This window comes from Melitaea cinxia, chromosome 9, assembly GCF_905220565.1.
Source record: "Melitaea cinxia chromosome 9, ilMelCinx1.1, whole genome shotgun sequence".
Taxonomy (NCBI): domain Eukaryota; kingdom Metazoa; phylum Arthropoda; class Insecta; order Lepidoptera; family Nymphalidae; genus Melitaea; species Melitaea cinxia.
The window spans coordinates 14808107-14835438 of record NC_059402.1 but is presented as its reverse complement, the minus strand read 5'-3'; the positions used below and the strand labels follow the sequence as shown (position 1 = coordinate 14835438).

The 27332-nt window shown below is 34.8% G+C and overlaps 1 long non-coding RNA gene across 1 annotated transcript in view; it reads left to right on the top strand.

Annotated features, from left to right (window-relative positions):
• Nucleotides 1–686: 686 nt before the first annotated feature.
• LOC123656260 overlaps nt 687–27332 on the top strand; it is a 56168-nt gene continuing 29522 nt past the window's right edge. Inside the window, exons 1-2 of the long non-coding RNA XR_006743505.1 lie at nt 687–765; nt 9795–9862. This is a non-coding gene — a long non-coding RNA (uncharacterized LOC123656260). The remainder of the gene's footprint in view (nt 766–9794; nt 9863–27332) is intronic.

Sequence of the window (27332 nt, the reverse complement as noted above, 5' to 3'; positions counted from 1 at the left end):
GGCTTTTGTCCAGCAGTTGCCTGCAATAGGCTGTAGTGATGATTAATGATGAAAAGTATTTTAAAATATTAGTAATTTACTGATATGACAGATATCGTACTTACCAAATTTAATGTAACAATTGCTTTCAAATACCATCGCATTCCTTCTCTGGTTACTAAAGGCAACGAGTACTCAAATAGCTGGCACTTTTAAAGAATTTTACGTAAAGCAATTCTTATTTTGTTTTAAACTGTTACTGACATCAGGAAATTCCAAATTGCTTTAGATACTCCCAGTAAAGCGGCTAATAAGAAACAATTCAGTTTAATTTGCATTTTACATAATAGTGGTTTCAAGACAAAAAATAATTCGGTTTGACAATAATCAATTTTAGTCACTTGAAAATTGTATATTCTAGCTATTTATACCGCTCTATGATAATATGCGTGGGTTTTTAACCTTCCTCAATACATTGGCTAATAAATGAAACGACATTTTTAAAATTGGTTTGGTAATTTGCACTTGTTATCATAATCGAAGTTCAATAAATCCAAAAGCTTTGTAGTTTTGTATTTTAAAAATTAATTCTGAACGTATCATTACGAATATTTAATTATATTTAAAATAACTTTGCAATTTATCGGTTCTATAAAAAAATTATGGCACTTGACACCTACGCTCACGAAATTGTCGTGTGAGTGTTCAATCTTTTTTTAGATGCAGCGAACGAATGATGAGATGATTCGGAAGAGTAGTAGCGGTGTGTTAGGCGCGCGCACTACAGTAAGTGTAAATATAAAAAAAAGTACAAAATACTGGTTATCTTTGCCCTCATTTAAAAAAAATAGATAATAATAGTATTTAAAAGTATTATTTAAATTAAGAAATGACTTTTTTTTATTAAAAATTAAATTTGGAATGTGGGTGAAGGTTCCAGTTTTTTTGAGTGTTTGGCGCGGAATTCGGTGTGTTCTATTTTAATATGTTTTTTGCTTTATGTTTGAAAGTGTATATAACCAAGGACAAAGCGATAATTTGTATACTTTAAATTTGTACGTTCGGATTGGGACAGGGATGAATTAATCATGCACACATTTTTGCTTTGCATGATTCTCTTGCTTCCAGTTTCAATACTTCCGTAATCGATTTAACGCATTTAAATGATTACATACTAATTAAATAAAATTCAGGCTCATTAGGTACTACATATGTACACATTCAAAAAAGAAAGGTCACACGATGGCATATAGATTATATTACAACATTTCAAGAACAAAAAAAATATATATATATAAATACATCTCAAGCTTTACAAAATAAAATACTTAGAATAAATCTGTATTTTATACTAAAATTTCACATCTCGTATCATCACCAATCCGCAGCTCAGTAATTTGGCATATTAAACACCAATCTTTCTCCTCCTTAGTAAAGTATTTTTGTTCATTAATAGGACATTAATCTTACAGTACCCTAGTGGCACTTTTAATCAAACTAGCTATTCCCCGTGAACTTGAACTAATTTTAATGATAATTCTGTGTGTTATATCTTACACTACGATTTATCATGGAAATCGTGTTTTTAGAACTAAGATTATTAAATTTTATAATTATATGATTTTTATTCATGTATTATTAGTATTTAGCTAATATAATACTAAAAAAAAAAAAAATTTTAAATATTTTACTTCTTTGAAGGATAAAATTCAAAAGATGCACACGTGGTATTTATAAACAATTAGCGGCGAATGACATATTTAATTCATTAATATTTACATATTGCAAATATTTATACAAACTTTTATATCCTACTACATGTAGGTACCAGGCGCGCGTTGCTACGTTTTTTTTGTGTTGTTGTCTTGTTTGTTTTTAGTTTATAATTCTATAAAGGACAAACAGACAAACATTCATATATAAATGAATGAATATATATATATATATATATATATATATATATATCCTCCGAAATGGCTGGTCCGATTTTTATGAAATTTTGTGTGCATATCGGGTATGTCTGAGAATTGGCCAACATCTACTTTTCATACCCCGAAGTTACGGGGGGGGGGGGGGGGGTAAGGGGGTTAATATATGGCAAAACGTTTGCTGGATCAACTAATTAACAATATAACAAACAGTCAGATAAGCTTATTAAAACGTCACATTACTTTGTTAACTACATGAAAAGTTGTATAACGAGAGAATTTTCATCATCTAAAAATTTTAATTATGCTAGTATATATATTATTTAGATTTCGAACTTTGGAGGGAATGAATTTCAAAAAAACTCTCATTAATGACACGGCACGAAATCAATAACGTTACAAAATTTTAAATTTAAGACAGCCTTTTGCATACATAATTATACAAGTACAACATAATGATAAATACTTGTAAGCAGTTCTCAAATTATAAAAAAAAATAACAAAAATAATATACGCCACGGTTCGCTTAAACCGAAAATAAAAATCATCATATCAAAGATTTCGCTCTAGCGGGTATATCGTTCCATAGCTTAATTGGCTAGAGCGCCGACACGGTCAGTCGGAGACGCGGGTTCGAATCCCGCTGGAGCGGTCAATTTTTGATATGATATTCAAAAATGTTTAGAATTCCTAATGTGTGGGTAACACAAAAATAAAATCGTACATATTAAAAATAATATAAATAACAAATAACTAATTTACAATATCCTTAATTATTCATATACAAAATGTTAGATCGAGGCCAATTCTATTCACACTGCGTCGTCAATTTCCGTTGGCTAATTTAATATTAATTTGAAAATAATCCATTCATGTCAAAGTGAAGTATTTCAATAATCCTTCTAAACTCAATAACAAAATTACTTCGTACGTGAACACGTTAATATGAATAATGTTTAACTGCTTATATTGTGAACTTGGTCTTTCATATCGACACTAACAATTTATACTACGCAAACTCGAATTTTCGATAAGTTGGTTTTTTTTAATGCGAACTTGATAAAATGTGTTTTTATATGTAATAAAAAAAATTGTGAAATTGCAATGAATAAATTAACTATTAAAGATACCAAACTTCAAATAAGTTTCTTAATAAATGTAAAAGGTATCAATCACGCTTTCCCCTTTATAAGCCTCTATTGTAACGTTCACTTTTATAAGTTAGCTTAGTATAAATTGCTGGTGTCGATATTGTTGTATATTACAGAAAAGAGGCAATCAAATTATAATATACCATAATTAGCGCATCGTTCCGGCTTCGCGCAGTTGCAAATACTATCACTGTTCCTCTACTATATTATGCATTATACATAATATAAACCTTTCTCTGTAATCATTCTTTTTACTAAGGCAAACCGTATCAAAATCAGCTGAGTTATTTTAAAGATCTACGCATACAGGCAGCGGGAAGTGACTTTGTTTTTTCTATGTAGTGATGATTAATTGCTGTGTGGTTACGGAATTAAGAATATAGCCACCTCCTCTCTTCCCGTGGGTGTCGTAAGAAGCGACTATGGGATAACACAATTCCATTACTGCCTTGGAACTTATAAAGCCGACCGATGGCGGGATAACCATCTAACTGCTCGGTTTGAAATACACAGGCCGAAGACGGGCAGCAGCGTCTTCGGTGCGACAAAGCCAGCCCTGCGATCACCAACCCGCCTGCCCAGCGTGATGACTGTGGGCAAAATACACGAGTTCACTCCATTTTTGGCGCGAACTTGTGGAGGCAGGCCTATGTCCAGCAGGGGGCTATATTAGGCTGAAGTGATGATTAATAGTTTCATACAATTTTTGTAACAAATTATATATTATATTGATTATATGTTAATGAATAATATATTAGGCTGTTTGTAAAAAAATTCTTCTTGCAATTAATCAAGTTTGTCTTTTTATATATTAAATACTGTGTACTCGGAAATTTCTGAAGGTCTAACTTATTATAGTTTTCATTTTATATGGCCACCTAGGCCGTATAATCACTACTCTTTAAGCAAACGTGTAGAGATCGTAACTTAGCTGGTATACTTTAATAATTGTTTAAAGTCGAATTTCTATTAAAACGACTGTTGATATTAAGTGAAAAAGTAATTTTTGATATAGAAAAAAAGCGTTAATTTAGATTTAAACAGTCAAAGCGTTAGCATAAAGGCATAAAGGTTTAACTGAGGTGGGGCACAGCAGGAACTTTCCTGCTCAAAATATGGAGCAGCCCGACTTGGGTAGTAGTACCTCGACCTTATAGAAGATTACAGCTAAATAATACTGTTTTCAAGCAGTGTTGTATTACTGTTGGTGAGTAAGGTGACCAGAGCCCCTGGGGGGGATTTCGTGTCACGATTCTGGTGTTGTAGACATAAGCTACAGTAATCGCTAACTATCAGGTGAACCATATGCTTATTCTAGTTGAAAAAAAAAATTACTTAGGCCACTTTATATCATGACCAGTATTTTTTTCGACTAACCCGTTGGCGCAGTTTGTAGTGACCCATGCCTTCTGTTCCGCGGGTTGCGGGTTCGATTCCCACCTGAGTCTGGTTATAATATTTGTATTTATATATTACTAGCGGTTACCCGCGGTTTCGCTCGCATTGTTTTTTTTAAATAAAAAGTATCCTATGTTACTTCTAATACCTCCAAAAAGATGTGTACAAAGTTTCATAATGATCGGTTAAGTAGTTTTCGCGTGAAAGCGTAACAAACAAACTTACATTCAAATTTATAATATTAGTAGGGATTTCTATGTATATTTTAAATGAAATATAAATATTTACCTTATCAGTCGGCTGTTAGTTATAACACAAACATTAAGTTGCTTTCTTTAGTAACAGACGACCGTGTGTGGAAGTTATATTTATTTATTTATTTTTAATTTAGGTAATTATTAGTACATCTAACACCGATAATTATTTTAATTCAATATAATCTTCAGATTTTGTACATACGCCACTTGGGAATCACATAAATTGGGGTTAATGATATTACTTATTATGGGTGTCGGAATCAGATTATGGAAACTTCGACGGTTATCTGTCTATTATAAGCGATTTGCTCACGCCATAGTATTGATAATAGATTAATAATGGAAAAGAATTATTATATTTTCGTTATGCGTGTGGGAATTCGTATAATGAAAAAAGTTGGAAGTTAGGGATAAGGTTTCGATAAATTATCGCAGAATACCTTTCCAGATATATTCATGTCGTATTAGTTAGTTTCGCCCTATATTATTTGATTTGGTATATTTTGTGATTGGGAAATGTACCAAATCTTACATAGTGAAGAAATAGTGAGTCAACTCTGACAAGCGACTTTCTGTTTTCGTAATCCGATTTTCATGTTTCCTTCCATATAGAGTTAATTGTTTTTAAATTATCCTTCCCAGGGGTATTTATAGGTTTAATATGAAAACAAGTTTGTTTTTTTTTTTGTGTTTTTCCTTTTATTTTATTTTTTCACGTTTGTTAATTTAAATTTTAAACGGATGATGGATGGTCGTAATTGGCCTTTTTGATTATATTTCATTCTAGTTTGTTTTATAATTTTTTCTGTGCTGTGTACCATCCCTTATAAGTAAATAAATAAATAAATAAGTAATGAGTTTACTCCTTAAATAAATAAATAAACCCACAAACGCCCAGACCACATCAAACATCTACATGGTATGCACAAATGTTTGTAGTGAGCGGGGATCGAACCCGCGACCGCCAACGCAACAGCCAGTACTGTGACCGCTGCGCCAACGTACCGTCAATTATTATTAAGTCGATTACCGTGACATTAAATCATTTTATATTAAAATAATCAAAATATAATTATTTAAAATAATTAATTTCTAAAATAAAAATATAAATTGTTACTTACTATTCATATCGGCACAGTAAATGCTGGTTTATCTTAATATAATATATATACATTATCATATAATATATAGGTCACGATGATTGTTCGCAATAGACTCCTAAACTACTTAACCGATTTTAATCAAATTTGCACACCGTTTTCACTTTGATCCAACTTGAAAGATAGGCTATATTTTATTTTCATATAAGTAATCATTATATTTAGGAAAAAAAAAGCGGTATGAAGTTCGCCAGATCAGCTAATTATCGCCAGGCCAGCTAGTCATATATATTTCCCTCATAAACAGCTTAAAGTATTGTAAAGCGCCACTGAGCAACAGCGTCAGTTGATTTACATGATAAGGCTGTGACCCTCATATATACATACCTACAGGTGTATATTGTTTAGTAAGGAGTAAAATCCAAAAAAGAGTTTCAGTATTTAATCTTGAAATTGTTGATAGTATTTTCTGGTATTTAAAAAGCCGACCGATAGCGGGATAACCATCCAACTGCTGGTTTTGAAATACGCAGGCCGAAGACGGGCAACAGCGTCTTCGGTGCGACAAAGCCAGCCCTGCGGTCACCAACCCGCCTGCCAAGCGTGGTGATTATGAGCAAAAGACGTGAGTTCACGCCATTTTTGGCACGAACTTCGGGAGGCCTATGTCAAGCAATGGACTGCGATAGGCATAAGTGATGATAATGTTGATTTTCTGGTACGACATAGTTGAATTACTCACTCACTCACTCACTTCAGCCTATCGCAGTCCACTGCTGGACATAGGCCTCCCCAAGTTCGAGCCAGACATCCCGGTCTTCCGCAATCCTCATCCAGCCTATACCGTGGACACTGACGAAGGGACTGGTCCACAAGTTTAGGGTCGCTCAACGTGCAATGGAACGGGCTATGCTTGGGGTTTGAACACTTTTTCCTTTAAACAAGTGGTCAAACACAAACGAAAATGTTAATTGAAATTGGTCGGACACTAAATGCGTTTTTCAGTTCAGTATACAAATTTGAATCCAATTTCATTTATTGGCGTAGATTCACAATTACTGTAGCTCGATAATTCGCTGAAATAACCTTCAACATGTAAATATTAACATGATTAAGCCACACGTTACTGTCACTCCGCGTCAGATATCAAGGGTTGTTAATCTCGTTCATAATGAATTATCGCAATTCAAAATTCCGTTTTAGTATACAACAAACAATAGAAACGTATCAAATATTTATTATTTCTTTTTAATTAATTTTGTAGTCATTAAATCATAAACAATTAACAGCAATCGTTTCTCATAGTTAGGATTAAGTTTCGACCCTTCGCCTGCATGAAAATATGTATGTGTCAGCTCCAACGCGACTGGAGTTAACTCCTTTACGGCGACTGTCTAAACAGAAACAAAAAGGCTTACTAGTCTAAGAAAAATATTAATAACATATTAAATGGTAAATAAACGGATCAAATAACGCCATCTATCGAAACCCTATTGGATTCAGATAGATGGCGTTACTATGGCGTTATCAGAAAACGTTGTCCTCTATCGAAACCCTATTGGTATCCGATAGATGGCGTTACGAGAAACGTGACGAGGTCATTCGTGCAGTAGATTTTGTTCCTAAAATTTTTTTCATACCGGGGCCTTATATGAAGATCGATTCTTAAAGAGTAAACTCCGAAAATAAGTCTATGCCCAGAAAAGGGATATCTGTCACTGGCTGAGTCAATTAACCAATCCATGAAAATCGAAACATTGATAATCATTTGAATATAATATAAAAAAATGGTTTAAAATTGTGATTCAAATTACTTTTAGCTTCCAATTCTACTAAACTATATCCATGTAACAAAAGAAGATAAATAATGACTTCATAAAAAAATTACATCAGAAAAAAAAACTTAATAACAGTTTTTTTTTTAAACTTAATTTAAAATAATATTAAAAGATTTGTTTCTTATAGAAAATTTTAATTATGAATTGAAAAAATGTAGTCTGCCAAAATGAAAGATGATTAAAAATTAATAAACATAGTTAGATTATTCCATATGTACCCATATATAAACTACAGGTGCGAGTAATTTTCGTATAGTCTGCCTGATTGTAAGCGGTCACGGTAGACTCTTGGATGCCTGTAGTTTACCACAGGAACACTATATGAGAGTAGTCGGAGTAACATATCGTTATAATTTATGATATATGAGCAATAGATTTTCTGTCGTATTCTAAACCTATCAAAAGTGACATTTATAATTAATCACTTTTTATGTTGGCTTATGCACTATCGCAGTGGTGACCTACTGTATACATATATTATTATGTATTATGTTTGCTAAAATGTATGTTGCGGTTCTGTTAAAAACCACAAAACTAATTATTAGCTACTTCCATTAAAAATAATCCAATCATGTTATAATTAGCTTTGAAAATGATTTTCTGATGTGTCATTTGTGTTGACTATTGTTTTGAAATAGTTTAATATTTATTTTATTTGTATATAAAGGTTATTAGCAATAAATATTAATTGTAGTCTATACTATATATTAAACATATAAACGAAATATCGTTTTAGCGTGAAATATTGAAAAACAAAATTTATTGACGTTTCCAGTGACAGGTGGTTCTTTATCGTAGTCAGTTTGATTACTGCTTAGAATATTTTTTCGAATAAAATTATTATGTAGATCTGGGTGTATTTGTGATTCTTCCCATCACTCTCCGGAGAGCACGTAAAGTTATCGGTCCCGAGTGTTATCATGAATATCAGAAAACTGTCGCTACTTTTGGGAGATTTTTTTTATCAAAACGGTTAACAGCCGACTATAACGGTATGGAAAAACCTAATGGCAATCGTTATGGTAAAGAATCGGTAAACTGACGATTTCTGAATAGAATACTAAGCAGGTTATTTTAATGCCGAAAAACTTTGAATAAAACTGAGTAATAGATAAACGTAAGTCTGGTAGCAGTTGATAAGATATTTAAATATGATATATAGGTATTAAGTGAAATGGCGATACATTCTTAGGGTTATGATAAAGTTTTCCAACATAATGTGTGTTGTTCCCAATTCCCAAATTATTATTCTAGTTTCATTAGAAAGGGTTCTGCCCTATGGGGCAATAGTAATAGATTTGCTAAATTATTGATAACACTGAAGGCCATCGTTGTACGCTAGGGATCTAAACATATCAATCACCTAACATAATTAATACCGTTTTTGTCGAATATTGAAATATGACCATATGTGACCTTGATCTTTTATTGTTTTTAAATTATAATTTATATTGATAATAATTGTGTTTGCAGGCAAACAAAGAAAAACCGACTTCAATTATATCGACAAGTAATACAACGTAGGTAGACAAAAAAATAGTCAAGTAAATACGCATTATCAAAGATTACGAGAGTTGTAATCTGATCTCGATGAAATTTAAATGTGACCACACGATAAACATCGGCTTTCGATTAAATTAAAAATCATCAAAATCGGTAAAGCGAGTAAAAAGTTATGCGGATTTTCGAGAGGTTCCCTTGATTTCTCTGGGATCCCATCATCAGATCCTGGTTTCCTTATCATGGTACCAAACTAAGGATTTCTCCTTTCCAAAAATTTATTTTTATCAAAATCGGTTCATAAATGACGGAGTTATCCCGGAACATACATAAAAAAAATATATACGGTCGAATTGAGTAACCTCCTCCTTTTTTGAAGTCGGTTAAAAAATAAACAAAATTTATAGTATATTTAATTTTCATCGCATGTTCACACTTTTATCTTCTACAAAATCGATATAGTTCGTTTCTTAGGTTTGTTGGTTGATTCAACCTAGAACACGCTATTCTGAGCATAGGCATCTTTCTCCACGTCTAATGTAGAGTTATTTTATAGGATTGTTTGTTTTGGATTTTGCCTGCGCGTAGAGTGTTTCTATACGAAAGTATTTTCTTTGTAATTACATTATGTTTTTTGTTCCAGGTGCGCCGCCGTGTATACAAAATGTTTTCTAGACAATACCTTAAGTGTTGCCAGATTTTTGTTGAAGGGTAAGTTCCTTTTTTTCCGTTCATCTGTTTTAGTTTTTGCTCATTAAGTTCAGTCGCAGTGAAGCTGCGGTAATTAAGGTCATTACTCAATGTATATTATAACGAAGGCTATGAAACATATAAAAATGTAATGGGTATTAACTATTATATTACTTTGACTAGATGTTATGGCTATTATGAAAATTAGAATTTTAGATCAGAGATGGATATATTAATTAATTCTTCTCTATTAAATATTCATCTAAATATTTTACTTAGATGATTTAAATTTTCAATTTAAATTTATAATGAATATATTAATCTATAATATAAAAATGAGTCGCTGAATGTGTTGCTAAGCGCAAAACTCGAGAACGGTTGGACCGATTTCACTAATTCTTTTTTTAAAATATTCCTTTAAGTACGAGGATGTTTCTTACGGAGAGAAAAATTCTAAAAAAAAATAATAATAAAATTAAAGAATCGACTGTTAGGCGATACGAAGTTCGCCGGGTCAGCTAGTTACTTAATAGTTTTAATATACATTTACATACAACTCTACATAATGACATATTATTCAAGAACAATAACTAGTATCGAGTGACATAAGTCTGAGTATTCTGAAGCTGTGTATAAACACATGTGACCAATGACTCACGTCGCATTTAGACCTGGCACCTGGGGCTTCCGGCTATATATTGCTGTCAGCGTAACAGACGTGAGACTTAAATGAGACGTCTCTAACGTATTTATAGGTCGCGTATGTTACACAAAAACTATTTGGTGATAGGATAAGAGATCGCATTATGTTAAATTTGTGATAAATCGACCTCTTCGAAAAACACTACCAATATTATCACCTGTCTGAAGCTGAACATGTTAAATACGAGTATATGTATGTAAATTTATTTATACTTTTTACTTGTGTTGCTATATTCCTACTTCTACTACGGGCTGCTAAACTTTATAAGTTTATTTTTTTTTAATAATTTTAGCAGTTGTACATTTTTTTTTCTTGAGAAGCCTCTGTGTTAAACCGACTACACGTAGAGTTGGTGTGGTATTTCATGGATAAATCGATGATAACTGTAAGTACATAAAATCGCTATGATGACACAGGCTATTTAGACCTAATAGCAATTCGGTGATACCAATTGAAAGTGTCTTTTCGTAGGAAACAACCTTTATATCATGAAAGGTAAAGGTATTGTATAGCATTGTAAGTGTTTGTAAAATTTCAATTGCTTGGCTTAGCGCTTCCCTTATGAATGAGAAGGGTTAGACCTTTTTCTGCAATGTGTCGGCAAATATATTTTACAAAATTTTATCTTTGGGCACGAATAATTTCTCGTAATATTTTTATTTGAAATTCGGGTTTCGATTCATTGATTCATTGTAATAAAAGGAACTGTGTTTAAAAGTCTAAAACGAGTCTTATATGTTGACAAATGATGAAATAAGAGTGCGGTCTAAGCATGCCATTGGAAAAGAGTGAGTCAAATTAATGGAAACATTATGACCGTCGCTTTGTGTTACATTTATGGCGTCTTTGTTTGTAAAAAGAAACTAATTTTGTTGTATAATTTTAATAGTGAGATTCTGTATTTCACTTTTAGTCAAAAGAACAAGTAACGTGTCCCTTTTAGCAATATTCACAGTACTGGGCCGGGCTTTAAACGGAATATGGTCAATTATTTATCTATACTATCTTTTTGTATAAGCAAATTTATTGTATCTAAAAAATCAAATACAACAATATTCATGCATAGGATTTTAATATCAAATGCATATGTTACGATGTCACATCAATTTAAATCCGTTCTTTTTGGGGTTAAAAGTAGCATCTCCTGTTTATTATGTCAGTTTTAATTGTTGTATCTTGACATTATAGATGACATCACAGTGTATTGCTTAAGATTATCTAGTTGTTTGACCATACTTCATCATTACGACAATTGACCGAGACACTGGCCGGTGGAAAATATATTAAAACTTATGTAAAAATTTAAAAACTTATGTAAAAAATTGGCCGTGTGCTGCCGGCAGAGTAGAATAGCACCACCCCCTTTCTTCCCGTGGGGGTCGTAAAAGGCGACCGAGGGATTAACCTGGCTCAAAATTATCAGGGTCCTGGAGAAGGAAAACTTCACTTGAAACCCGGAACGGGGTCTCCGTCAGGCATTCGTGGCATAGCTCTAAATGCGAAAGACCCCTGCAGCCAAACTGGCTCCACACGTATCGACTCGTCGTTCCTGTGGGCCTCGCCAGTGAGGTCGAGAGGGTGGCGCAGAGCTTAGGCAACTCTGCGTTTTCCTTAAGAATGTCCTAGGCGACACAGTGTCTGTCTGTGGAGAGGATACTCCACCCACGTCAGCTCGGCTTCGTGGAAAATAACACGGGGAGTGGCAGTTACCAGTTTTAAGTCCGCGCGTATGGACGTAAGCGCGGGCGCTAGGGGTCGCTCTCGTCAGTGGGAGGGTCCATCGAAGGCCCACTGATTGGTTACCGCCCGCTTCAAGCTGGGCAGCCCCCGGCCAGTAGGGTACCGATCCGTCTCGGTGCTGGTTTGTTCCTTTAGGGTGTAGGGAGCACCAGACTATATCTGGATAATTGGCGCCGTTATCTAGCACACCTGCGGATAAAGGTCAAAATAATAATAAAAAAACAAAGAACCAACATAACACTGCCATGCGCATTTCGACATGGAATGTCCGTACTATGAGGACAGGTCTCCCGAACACCTGCGGAGATTTACAGAACGTACAAGATCCGCGTAAAACCGCAGTGATTGATATGGAGCTCTGTCGGCTGGGTGTATCATTATGTGCCTTGCAAGAAACGAGACTGCCTGGTGAGGGATCCATTCGTGAAAAAAATTATACGTTTTTCTGGAAAGGTAAAGACACTGAAGCCGTTCGCGAGCATGGTGTTGGCTTTGCGGTAAGAAACGACCTCCTGTCATCCATAGAAACACCACACGGTGTGTCGGAACGTGTTATGGTGTTGCGTCTAAATACCAAGTGCGGTTTTATTACAATCATCTCCGCCTACGCTCCAACGTTGATGGCAACCGATGAAGCCAAAAGTCAGTTCTACGACCAACTTGAATCTGTGATACAGAAAGTAAAACCCCGAGACCGCCTTTACATATTGGGTGATTTAAATGCTCGCGTCGGCCAAAATCACAGTGCGTGGCCAGAATGTATTGGCACCCATGGCATTGGTAAGATCAACGAGAACGGGCAACGCTTGCTCGAATTCTCTTCAAGACACTCACTTTGCGTTACCAATACCTACTTCAAGGGAAAGCCATCAAGTAAGGTTTCCTGGAGACATCCACGCTCTGGTCATTGGCATCAACTTGACCTAATACTCACTAGAAAGAGCGACCTGGGCGAAACACTTCACACACGTACCTTTCACAGCGCCGAATGCGAAACAGACCACTCCCTCGTCGTGGCGTGTATTGCCGTCGTAAAAAAAAAGATCCACTCATCCAGGCCGTTCGGTAGAAGACGAATTGCTCTTCAAAATACCAGAGACGATGAGGTGGTCCAAAAATATGAGACTTCGGTTCGCAGCGAAACCGCTTCCTGGGATGCTTCTATGTCTGTGGATGAAGAGTGGAGTAAAGTCAAACGACTCCTAACAACAACAGCTTGTGAAGTGTTTGGCCACCAGGATACTAAATCACAGGACTGGTTTATTGACAACATCCAGCAACTTCAACCTCTGCTGGATTCCAAACGTAAGGCAGCTCTAAACTACCGAAAAAACCCCTGTCCGAAATCATCCGATGAGCTTAGAATTGCTAAAGCAAATTTGCAACGTAGTACGCGACACTTTGTTAACGCTTACTGGAACGACCTCTGTATGAGCATTCAATCTTGCGCAGACACGGGTAATTTTGGCGGCGTTTACTCAGGAATCAGAACCGCTTTAGGGCCAGTTATTAAGAAGACAGCTCCACTAAAAGAAGCTGATGGCACTATTATATCAGATAGCCTGAGGCAAATGTCGAGATGGGTGGAATATTACACCGGTCTATATTCACAACCAGTGGACGTTCAGCGGGAGGCTGTGCATAACATGCCGAAACTGGCCACCTGGGAGGAGCTAGACGATCCGCCTACTGTAGAGGAATTGCTCAAAGCTGTCAAGCAGCTAAAATGCGGCAAAAGCCCCGGCAGCGATGGCACCCACGCCGAAATAATCAGACTCAAGTGTATATTACCTGTTCTGCACAATCTATTGTGGAAATGCTGGGAAAAAGGATACATACCGCAAGATATGCGCGACGCTAACATCATAACTTTATATAAGGGTAAAGGCGACCGCGGCGATTGTAACTGCTACCGTGGGATATCCTTACTAAGCATAGTAGGCAAGCTTTTTGGACGAGTGGTTCTTGGGCGAATCCAGAAACTAGCTAATCGTGTGTATCCGGAATCACAGTGCGGGTTTCGTGCACAGCGTTCCGCAATCGATGTGGTGTTTACGCTCCGACAACTACAGGAGAAGAGTAGGGAGCAGAACATACCTCTGTTTGTGGCGTTCGTTGACCTGAATAAGGCTTTCGATACGGTTAGCAGAGATGGACTATATAACGGACTTGAAAGCATTGGGTGTCCATCAAAACTTCTGAGCCTGACGAAATGCTTCCATAAAGATATGAAAGGTTCTGTCATATTCAACGGAAACACATCCGGTCCGTTCGAGATGCGTAGAGGTGTACGACAGGGCTGCGTATTGGCCCCTATCCTGTTTGGTATATTCTTTTCATTACTCTTAAGAGAAGCGTTCGGCAATGACCAACAGGGTATCCATTTTTATACGAGGACGGATGGGAAGCTCTATAACATCACAAAACTTCTCAAATCCAAGCGTAATCGCGAGGACATTTTTGTAGACAGCCTCTTATTTGCCGATGACGCAGCTTTTGTCGCTGACTCCGCTCTCGAGCTTCAGACCATATTGGACAGGTTCGCCCGGGCGTGTGCACTGTTCTCAATGACGATAAATGCCAAAAAAAACCGTTGTGATGGTGCAGGGAAGCACGAAAATACCGAAAATTACGTTGGATGGCGTGCCCCTGGCTGTCGTAAACAAGTTTGCGTATCTAGGGTCTACCGTGTCGAACAATCTCTCGCTTGAAGCGGAGATCGATATTCGTATCGGCAAAGCGGCGACCACCTTCGGGCAGCTTAATACGAGAGTATGGAAAAACAAACATCTTACCACGCGTACCAAGATGATCGTCTATCAGGCATGCATCTTGAGTATTCTCTCTTACGGAGCTGAAACCTGGACGACGTACGCGAAACAAGAACGTCGACTAAACGCCTTCCATATGCGCTGTCTTCGTAACATCTTGGGCATATCCTGGGAGAACAGAGTTACCAACGAGCGGGTTCTTAATATTGCACAGCTGCCTAGCTTCACAGCGTTACTCAAGCAGAAGCGGTTGCGTTGGCTAGGGCATGTGCATCGAATGGAGCCCTCGCGCCTGCCTCGGCGGATCTTGCTTGGTGCTGTAGCAAACGCAAAACGTAACTTGGGGAGGCCCATGCTACGGTTTAAGGATTGCGCTAAACGAGATATGCACGCCTTTGGTATCGACCACCAAAACTGGGAAGCAGTTGCCGAGAGTCGTGACGGATGGCGTAAAGTTGTTGTGGACGGACGCAAGATACACGATCAAGCTTGGTTTGAGACTTTAGCGGCAAGAAGAACGCGACAACAACAAGCTTCTTCCGTCGCTGACACCACCCGGTTTACCTGCAGGGCGTGTGGCAAAGGTTGTCGCTCACGTATCGGCTTATTTAGTCACGAAAAGAGCTGTGTAATTAACTCAAGCTGACACTGTTTAAATCGTCTGCAACAGACGGATTGAGGCCAATGATGATGTAAAAATATGCCACATGATCAAAATTTTGTAATTTTATTTAGAAATGTCGAACTATTGATAAAATAAAGTTTATTTTAAGTTATTATTACAGCAAGTCGACCTAAATCAAGACTAACGAACAAGTCTGTTTCTTCAAATTTGTATTTTGTAAAGCTAAATTTAGATCCCGATTTCGTTACTAAATTTCATTTGAAACCGCTTTCAAGTTTCCAACTCATTCAAGTCTATTGTGTTGATTTTCAAACGCTATTTAAAGGGATTTACTAAAATAAAAAACGATATTTTTACTCTATAAGATAATTTAAATATAAAGATCAGAAAAATATCTCAGAAAATGAAAGATAAATTTAGTAAAAAAATAATTTTAGTTTCTCATAAGGTTTTGTTCAACTTCGAATCGACTAATATGTCGAATGTAATATTTAACCACACCTAACAAAGTTTTTGGTAATTTGTATACTATATTCATATGGCACTTAAATTTTATGTAATATTTAAATTGGTATTAACAATACGTTTATACAAGTACACAGTCAGCATCTTCGCCTGCAACCAGCCTATAAATTATGTTGGCCTATTAGCTAAATTTAGTCAACTTGAGATAATCGCGCAGACATCATACAATCGATTGCTAGTATGCGATGGCAATTGCAGATCATCTACTTAATATGTATTGTAACAAAACCAGCTCAAACGTACTCTTTAAAGATATTCGGTCCATAATATTAACAGTGCTTCCGTTCGAATGACAACAATATTCCAAACGCAATTTGATTGTGGTTCAATTATTGTAATCGCTCGATTCGTGAAAGTCACGTAATATCTCGACTAGCTTAGATTATTTTAAGATAATATAATCTAGGAATTTAATTTAGTGCCTTTCCTGAGACATAAGCGAAATGCTTGCGTAATTCAACTTGGTATATTTCCAAGTTTCAGACAACTTTGTTTCCATATATGAATTCTTCAGTCGTTTCAAATTTATATTATTCATTTAAAAAAAATCATTTATATATAGTATACCCAAAATAATCTAGCGTAACAATATAAAAGTCAATTTAAATAACAAAAAGGAAATTGAGAATATAAGAAATACATACCATTCTTACAACTCTAATGGAAACAAACAATAAAATAAACGGTTTACTGCGAAATAAAACGATGGAACTGCATTAAAATAATGAAACGAAAAGACACGGAAAATAATAACAGTAGACACAGGAAGGTAATAATGGAGTTTTTAGTAGTACGTAAGTATATACTTACATATACTTATTACGTATATAAACATAAATATTACTGCTGAGCTAATATAACCACATGGATAAACAATTTTGGAATTGTCTCAACATAAATTTAAAGTTGTTATAAAAAAAATAGATATAGTTTATTATTCGGTGCAGGGCTACATAATTGATAAAGATGTGTGGACTTAGTGACGCTGCATTCTATGCAACACGTCACTAATTTTGTAAAATAAATAAATATAATAATTGATTTTTAAAGTTATTCGAATAAAGCTGTCTTTGATTTTGATTTTGATTGATTATTTATATTATTTATATCAACACTGATATGATGTCTGATGGTCATGAGACTAAATCTGGATTATCATCAAATTTTTAATTGCTGGAATTAAACTGAAATTCTTGTGATAATCCCCTCACTGGAACTCCGCTGCTGGGACTCTAGTGCTGGAAAAAAATCACTTCTCCATATTAGATGAAGAGTTGGAACTTATTCATCACGCTGCTCCACTATGGTAACAATCGCTATCATAATTATGTCCTTAGTAACAGTGCTCTCTGAAGCATGACCAATACCCAAAAGGACTAAAAAAAAACATCACAAAAAGTATTTCTTCACACACAAGGGACCCAAGCGGGAACCGGACATACGACACTAGAACGATGTGGCGTGTAACATTCGGTGCAGGGCTACATACTCGTAGTTGATAAAGATGTGTGGACTTAGTGACGCTGCATTTTATGCAACATTTTTTCACACTTTTTAAATCCTATATGTTTAAAATCTTTTGATGCTGATGACTCAATTGTCTAAAGCGCACGCTGTAACTACCTTTAAGAGGAATTATATGTATATATTTAATACCTTTGCATATATCTAATTGTAATTTTTTTAAACATGCAATTCTGTTGGTGGTTCTAATTAAATAAATAAATAAAGCAATAAGCATTAAAACTCGAAGCGTAGTATTAGCGAATATACACTTAAAATACTATTAAGTTAACACGGACTCGGGTGCATTAAGTAAAGTCTGCTGCAAGTTCTCAAATAAATCACGACTGAGGCAGCAACTTTAATTATTATAAGCCCGCGGTTGCATCTATCGCGGCGATATTGTAAATAATTTATGTATAAAATTTTGTACTAAGGATGTCTTATAAATGACATTGTAAGACTAAACGGCCGCTGCAGTTTTATTTCTACTAACAATGAGTTGAGTTTCTCTTTAATTACTTTTATTATAGAAGAAAAATTAGGACTTTTTTTATGTCACCAGGTCGGCAAACAAGCGTACGGCTCACCTGATGGTAAGCGATTACCGTAGCTTATAGACGCCTGCAACACCAGAAGCATCGCAAGCGCGTTGCCGACCCAATCCCCAACCCCCAGGAGCTCTGGTCACCTTACTCGTCAACAGGAACACAATACTGCTTGAAAACAGTATTATTTTGCTATGATCTTCTGTAAGGTCGAGGTACTACCCCAGTCGGGCTGCTCCATATTTTGAGCAGGAAATTCCTGCTGTGCCCTACCTCAGTTACTTATCCACTCCTTAACTCTTCACCTGTATGTATCAGAGAAATATTGGAATTTATTTCCTTACACCGCTGAACTAGTAGTCAGCAAATTTATATATTATTGCATTTACTAAAGTAACAGTACAAAAACTTAAGAACCTGTTCACAAAGGAACAGTACTTGGGTCCAACACAAATAAAAAATACTCACGAGTGACTACAGCACTGTATTGGTCTTTATAAGTGAATCTAATAATTTTGTTTGCTGGCTAACGAAAAAAAAACCGACTTCAATTACATCGACAAGTAATACAATGTAGGTAAACGAAAAAATAGTCAAGTAAATACCCAGTATCAAAGATTACTCCAAAAGTTGTAATCAAATCTCGATTAATGTTAATTAAATGTGACCACATGGTAAACACCAGCTTTCGATTAAATTAAAAATCAACAAAATCAGTACACCCAGTAAAAAGTTATGCGGATTTTCGAGAGATTCCCTCGATTTCTCTGGGATCCCATCTTACTCACACTTAGGATATTTTCTTTCCAACAAAAAAGAATTATCAATATCGGTTCATAAACGCCGAAGTTATCCCCGGACGTACATAAAAAAAATATACATATATACGGTCGAATTAAAAACCTCCTCCTTTTTTGAAGTTGTTTAAAAATATATAAAAACGATTTAACTCTACCCCAGTGTCTTCTATTAACATATTTTGACAAATAACTAATTATAATCGTTTATTTTAGTTATTATGAGGTTGCATTCGTTAAACTAAATTTATTTGTGTGTACTCGTATGAATGTGTTCGTTGTTGATAATTGTTCTGAATTTCAGTCCCATTTGTTGTCAATGCGAATAATGAACTATGTTATTCTTGGCACGATTTGTTGTGTTGCAATCTAACGTAAGTTCGGTCTAGTTTTGTAAATTTAATATTGTTACAAATGAAATGATTGTTGCGAATTTCTGTTACACTATTGTTAAAACTTTGTAAGGAATAATAATAATAATAATAATAATACACTTCATCGTACACCAAAAACAGAAATAATACATATGAAAGAAAGAAAAAAAATATTGACAATAATACTTCGTGAAGTAGTTTTTTTTTCTATTTCATATTGGTTCTTTGGTTAAAACTGTTAATTTTTAACATACATGCTGATATCCTTTTCCTTACTACATACTTTAAGTTTATTCCTTTCTAAACAATAACATTCTCCTTCATCAAGTTCTGCTAGAAATGGATTTGCGATTCCTTAATTCCTGCAAGTATCCATACTATGCTATGCTATGACCAGTTATCACGAGGTGAACTGAAATTGTTTACGTATACAAACTATAATATAATTATACATGAACTAGTCATTACACGTGCTATGTATATAAAGATTACATATCACCTACTAATTCTAATTCTTCATCTTCCATCATAAGAAAATAGAGAAAAGAAATCCTCTACTCTTGTCCAGAAATACATAGTCTCTTATAATATTATTTTCGGCCAACATTTTACTTGCCTGCAGCTTGATATAAACCCTTTAGCCTGTAATATCCCACTGCTGGGCATAGGCCTCTTCCTCCAAGTAGGAGAAGGATCAGAGCTTAATCCATTACATTGCTTCAATGCGGGTTGGATATATTTCCTATTATGAGCAACGATCGCTGTCAGGTGTACATGATAACAACTGGGACCGGCTTAACGTGCTCACCGCGTGCTTGATATAAAATTGAAATATAAATTTTAAACTTTTCGAACAAAATATGTCGTAACGATAATTATATCCAAAACAAGGAAACAAACTATAATATGTCTTCGCTAGCTAGTTTTATAAAACAAATTACTCTTTAAAACACGTCCCAAAGCCCCGACGGTTTAATTTATGTCACAGTAACACCAAACTGCACAAAGCCTCGCCTCTGCTAATATTATTTTGACACAGTTAACTTCGTTCGAAACAACGTCCTCGGAATGAAACTTTTCCTCGGCATATCACGTTTCTAGATAAATTGTATTATTTCGTTAACAGAAATTTCGTTATTTTATTAATATAAGCTAACACATGAGCAAGATATTTGAAGACTAGCAAAAATAAGAGAACTATGAAAGTACTTCTGTAAAATAATTTCTCATTCAATTTAACAGAAGTGAAACAAACCGAAAACGACTTATTGCTGTACATAATCAGAGGCTTTCTATGACAAAGAAGAGTTAAAGTTGAATTTGCTACATTGCTTTACTAATAAAGTAACAATATTTATGTTTTTTTTTATTACTATTATACCGACGAATTTAAATTCCAGAGCCATTATTTATAAGGACCAATATCTAAATCAAAAATAAATATTTAAATAAATAAAACAATTATTCGCTCCGAGCTTTAATTTCGTCCTTGACAGTTGCGCCACAAAGGAAAATTCACCACCACCCCTACTACACAAAAACGATTCCTTAAGTTTTAATATATGTGACGGCGGCAGCGATAGAGTCGTCTTCGTCTATGTTCGGTTGTAAGGGGTCCATCACGATGTTGTATCAAAAAAAATAAATCCAATGCAGTTAAATAAAACAAAGATTTATTAATGTAGTGTTCTAGGTAGGTTAACTGACAGTTTCACCTTGGAGGTGTGGACTGGTCGGTTTCTCAAATACAACTATCGGTTTCTTTCTTTTTTTTTTTTTTCGAAATGACAGTTGCTGTTGGCCTTACTGGCCTTTACAGCGTCACCGGTGAGAGGGGCCGGGCACTTAGGCAAACCAGCCGCGAAGGAAGATGTGGGCCCTTTTCGGCGGGCACGGGGTTGACGTTCGTCCTAAGGGTGTCTCCTAGCGAGATCGCACCTCGGCTTAGAACGTCGTGAGTGCAAGTGTTTTTTATACAGTCACCCCACTCTCCAACACGACTCTGTTCACGTGACTTCAACAACAAATGACGTCACCGCGTTTACCCGCTACTAATATAATCAACTCAGCTACTTTTAATTAAAATTATAGTTTTTCCACGTCATATGTTTTTTTTTTTGGCTTGATAATTGAATCGCAGTTAATCTAACCAGTAAAATTTAGAGGAAGAATACATAATAAGTTTAATATTCTACTTGAATAGTATAAAAAAAAATTACCCTTTCTGATATAGAAATGCAACATAAATAAAACAGTAATGGAATTATAATTTCATAAATATTATAGGTCAATATTATAATATTATTAAAAACAAAGTTTTCGATGGAATTAATACAGATTTAATTATATCCATTTATGTGTAAAAGTTAATGAAACGAAAGCATTCCAATTTAACGAGTCACTGGTTTTTTACAAAATAACTTTGAGATATTACCGCAGCTTGGCACGATAATGATACAAAGCATATAATATTATCACTAAATTCTTCGAAAATATTAACCATATAATGAATTAATTACGAATATAATGTTAGTCTATTTTATTATTAAATAGCGCAATAAACTATAAATATTTAATAATGGCTTATAAAATTTATTATATAAAATTGAATCTAAAATAGTTTAATTTTTTTTTTGTCATAGTTATAATTCGTAGGATTAGCTCGTTCGAATGCTGTTTGTTTTCATCAATCTTGCATATATCTATAAAATAATACTTCTAAAGAATTTCCAAAAGATATAGATTAACAGAGTGACTAAAAAATTTGAAAGATATAACTCAAAGACTCTTGACTCTTCCACTAATAGAGAGACCATGGACTTCAAAACTAAATAAATCAAAATGAAAACTTCACTATTATAAAAGCAATATAGATTTATCATTAATAATTAATTTCTCATTAAATTTTCTTATCCAATTGCTGACGATAAAGTATACATCACACGAAGGAAACAAACGCTGCGTTTATAAATTTCTCACCATAAAAAGAGTGGCCAAAGGAGAATTTCATAAGGATATAAAATAATCCTTTCATGCGCCTTCAAAGCCTATATCTCATTTATTAGGGGATATATCCGAAAATAATATCAAAAGCGACCCACGGTTATTCGGAAACGTATTCTTGCTAACTCAACGAAATGTGACAAAAGTTCCCTTTGAACTATTCCATTGTATCACACAATTTTCGATTGACACTGAAAATAGGCATGCGTTACAGAGTTGAGAATTTCTTTGAATTCCGAATACGGATAAACGTTAAATCCTTACATTGTGTAATATTGGATTCAAGTACTGGTTTCAGAAGAATTATTCAAATATGGATTTTATATTATACATCTATCTAGGAGCCGGTTTTTTTTATGTTCGGGTTATACTGCGAAAACTACCGTCCGTAAACGTCCGTATTAACCGATCGGAATAATACGGACCTAAGTATTTATAAATATGGATGGACAGAGGTCGCCAGTATGTAAATAAATAATATAATATAGTTAGTTTCACTTATATCGTATATATTAATACGCTAAGGTTAAAATGTTTGCCTTCCTTTTTAGAAAAACCCTCACAATTACTCCACATAAATTATATATCATTTTATAGATAATTGCTTGCTCTACCGACATTAACAACTAAAAAAATTATTATTGCATTTGTTTTTGTAAATTAATTAATTATTGAAATTAAATATATGACTGCTTTAATTTTGAAACAACGTCAACATGATTGACGGTCATTAATTTTTTTACTTATTTAGTGCGAATTATTCGCACGGGTATTGCTAGACTACTGTATCTCCATAAAAGAATACTCATTTTCCATAAATTCAGATTAAACAGTTTCAAAGATACGTTTCAGTTTCCTTAAGCCCTAACATTTCGCTGTAAGCGATGAAGGATATCAAATAAAATATCCTCACTCGGATTTAGAAATAAAAGACCGCTGTTAATAATAAAGATTTACTTAACGATAACGCATGTTGCCATCTAGCAAAGTCCACTCGGAGTTTACGACTCGGATTATGACGGACGAAAAAACGTTACTTTTTGTCTAGACGTAAATTGCTTTTACGTGTGAAGTGACCGTGTGTGGAGTGGGTATTTTTTTTTACAAAGAAAAATGACAAAACGTTACTTTTTCACAACCGGAAAAAGGTTTTTTCTGTTCGGGATAACGATATGGCATCTAAGACGCCACGTTACTTACGACACACGACGTTATAAATGTATTCTGAACTCATACGTTTGTCTAAAAAAGAGTACAATATAATTGTGATTTCTCGTTAACGAAATAAACCGACTTCAATTACATCGACAAGTAAGAGTCGGTAAAATAGTCAAGTAAATACGCATTATGAGGGATAACACAAAAAGTACTCCTCAGTTCTCGATTAAATTTATTAGATAATTATTTATTTATTAATAATTAGATATTTATTTATTTATTTATTTGTTAAATTTGAATGAGATAACATGGCAAGCACAAGTTTTCGATTATAATGAGAATCATCAAATTTGGTATTCCTAGAAGGAAACTATGACGTAAAAAAGTCAAATTGCGAACCTTTTCCGAAGTCACGAAGTCAAGAAACTCACTACGAAATTTCTTGTTCTTTTATGCGATACACAGTATAAACTTATTACAAACAACGGACAAATAGAAAAAAAAACAACACTCAAGTTAAGTGAATTGAATTTGTACTTCAGGTGTTCGCAGCTTTTTTACAATAAAAGAACCGTGTATAAACTTTATTTTTATACACTATGAGATAAATTTCAAAGCTAGTCAAGTCTACTTACCATAATTCTATTTTAGAACAACATTTGAAAGACATGATGGGATATTTTTTTTTATTTATGTACAATAAATATTATTTCATATTAGTTTTTAGGGATTTAAAATATAGTAGACTTGATTTGAAAGGAATGAATTTGTTTCTAATAGGGAAGTTTGAAAGTAGCACCTGTGACAGAGAAAATAAGGAGCAATAGGTTAGCGTGGTATGGGCATGTAATGAGGAGGGATGACCGCTATGTCGGTAAAAGAATGTTAGGGATGAATGTCGAAGGACGAAGAGCGATCGGCAGACCGAAAAAGCGATGGATGGATTGTGTGAGTGAGGATATGAGAAAGAAAGGAGTAAGCACTAAAGTGACGAATAATAGAGAGGAATGGAAGAGAAAAACATGTTGTGCCGACCCTACATAAGTGGGATAAGGGCAGGAAGATGATGATGAATTTGTTTTTAATCCTCTAGTCTGGTCTGAGAATCGTACATCTATTTTTCAAACCCCAATTTATAAGGGGGGGGGGGGGTAACAGGGTTAATAAAATATTATGAAATTTTGTGTGCATATCGGGTAGGTCTGAGAATCGGCCAACATCTATTTTTCATTCATTTTTTCCCCTCAGTTATAATCCCCCCGATTGAGAAGGTTAATAAAATATATGGCAAAAAAACGTTTGCGGGGTCAGCTAGTAGGATATAATAATTATTTACAAGTATTTAAAAAAACTGTCATGTTTGACAAGCTCAGCACTAATAAAATCGTGTAATTACCGTCGTCAATTCTTTGACAAATTTGACAATGAGACAATATAAAATTCCTTCTATTTCATTTCATTATTTGGAATTCTTTTTATATCCATATTTTAAAATTAATTTAATAAACAATATGTCTATTTTTAAAACTCTATTCGTTTCTTGAATTTAAATAATCTAATTTTCGTATATTAAAAAACTGGGGAATTAAATTTATTTTCAAGTGTATTATGAGACCTAATCCAGGCATTTAAACCGGATAAATGTAATCGTTTAGCGCTAAACAACAAAAGGCTGAATTCGAGTAAATCCAACCATGCAGCCTCTCAAACTCCCAAGATTAAAGTAAAAGTTGCACGAGCTTTCATAGGGTCGTAACCGAGTCAAGAACGAATAAAATACATTCGCTTTCTTGTTTCAACTGAGGAAATTACTGGTCTGCAAAATTGTTCTAAGTTCGGTACGAAATGGAATATCATAAGACAAGTTATTAACTTTTTAATATGTATCAAAAACCAGGTAATCATGAGGAATGCCGTACGCCTTTACATAGTAATTAATGCATTAAATTTTTCGATACTAATTATGAATCTTTTTTATGACTTTGAAATCAACATATTGATTTGGAAAAAAAAAACGAATTTGCTTAAGACCACACGACTTAAGTAAAGCTTCTTTAGCGATAGGCCTGCACTGTGTTTTAGATATACGAAATATAACGGGCTATGAGAGAAAGAGAGAATAAATGTGTACTCGCACCTGTCTCTCTTGCTCCGTTCGCCTCGCTCGATCACACTTTTCGTAACGCTCTCGTCACGCATTGACCAGCTTACTCCACAAGTCAAGCTTGCGTAAAGAAGTTTTACTGCAAAAAGTTAATCTACGCACTGCATTTTATATTTATTAAATTCCTTAACTTTAAATAAGCATATAAAATTTTATCGTATTTAAATCGAATACAAATGAAAAACTTATAACTCAAATAGCTAATGTTACATATAAGAACTATAAGATGAGCTTGTTATACGTATAACATCATTAATAACGATAATTTTGTACGTTCCATCGCACAAAAACCGAAACTACTTACATACGATTCTATATACAGTATACACATACATATACATATACATATACAGTCTGTAATATCCCACTGCTGGGCACGGGCCTCTTTTTCATGTAAGAGAAGAATTGGCGCTTAGTCCACCACGCTGATCCACTGCGGATTGGCGGATAAGTTCCTACTATGAGTAACGATCGCTATCAGAGATTTGTGACAACAAGCTGTACCGACGGCTTAACGTGCCCACAAGGACAGATATCCAAAGCGGAAAGAAATATTTGTACAAATACAAGCATCCATTCCGAGCGAGAATCGAACCCGCAAACCGTCGGTATTTAAGGCCACCAGATACCAGAGCAGTTGTTATTACTTACATACGAATAAGTTTATTCTTTTTTTTATGTCACTAAGTCGGCAAACAAGCGTACGGCTCACCTGATGGTAAGCGATTACCGTAGCTTATAGACACCTGCAACACCAGAAGCATCGCAAGCGCGTTGCCGACCCAATCCCCAATCGCCCCAGGAGCTCTGGTCACCTTACTCACCAACAGGAACACAATACTGCTTGAAAATAGTATTATTTTGCTGTGATCTTCTGTAAGGTCGAGGTACTACCCCAGTCGGGCTGCTCCATATTTTGAGCGGGAAATTCCTGCTGTGCTCTACCTCAGTTAGAGTTATTCATAACAACTCCTGGTGTTGATAACATTTGAAGGATCAAAGTATCAGAGGAAAATTATTTCAAAACATATATAAGATAAAATTTTCACCCCTCGGACAAAATAAACCAGCAACCCTAGTTTCGGGTAAATTTATTTATAATTTTCCTTATGAAATACTTCAAAACGTTGCGCGAGAATTTATTAGAGGACTTCGCAAAAGTAATTCGAAGTTTCAACGTCGAGCCGTAGCTGTGCTGCGTTGTTCGCTTAAGACTCTTACTAACATTTTTAAATTGTTATTGTTGCAGTGTAAATTGTTTCCGTTTTACAATAAAAACTATGATGAATACGTAAATTTTCTAAGAGTTTCTTTGTTGTTTCATATACGCGTTTTCTGTGAGAACACTAAAAACTACTTAAATTTGCTATATTTTACTAAAGTCAACTACGTTTAGTATATTTATGTAAATTTTTGCATTTGTATTTTAATCATATTCACTTTACTTCGATCTATCGCAATCAACTGCTGGTCTCAGGCCTCCCCAAGTTCGTAACAAAAACGGCGTGAACTCGTGTGTTTTGCCCATAGTCACCACGCTGGGCAGGCGGGGTGGCGACCACAGGGTTGAATTATCGCAC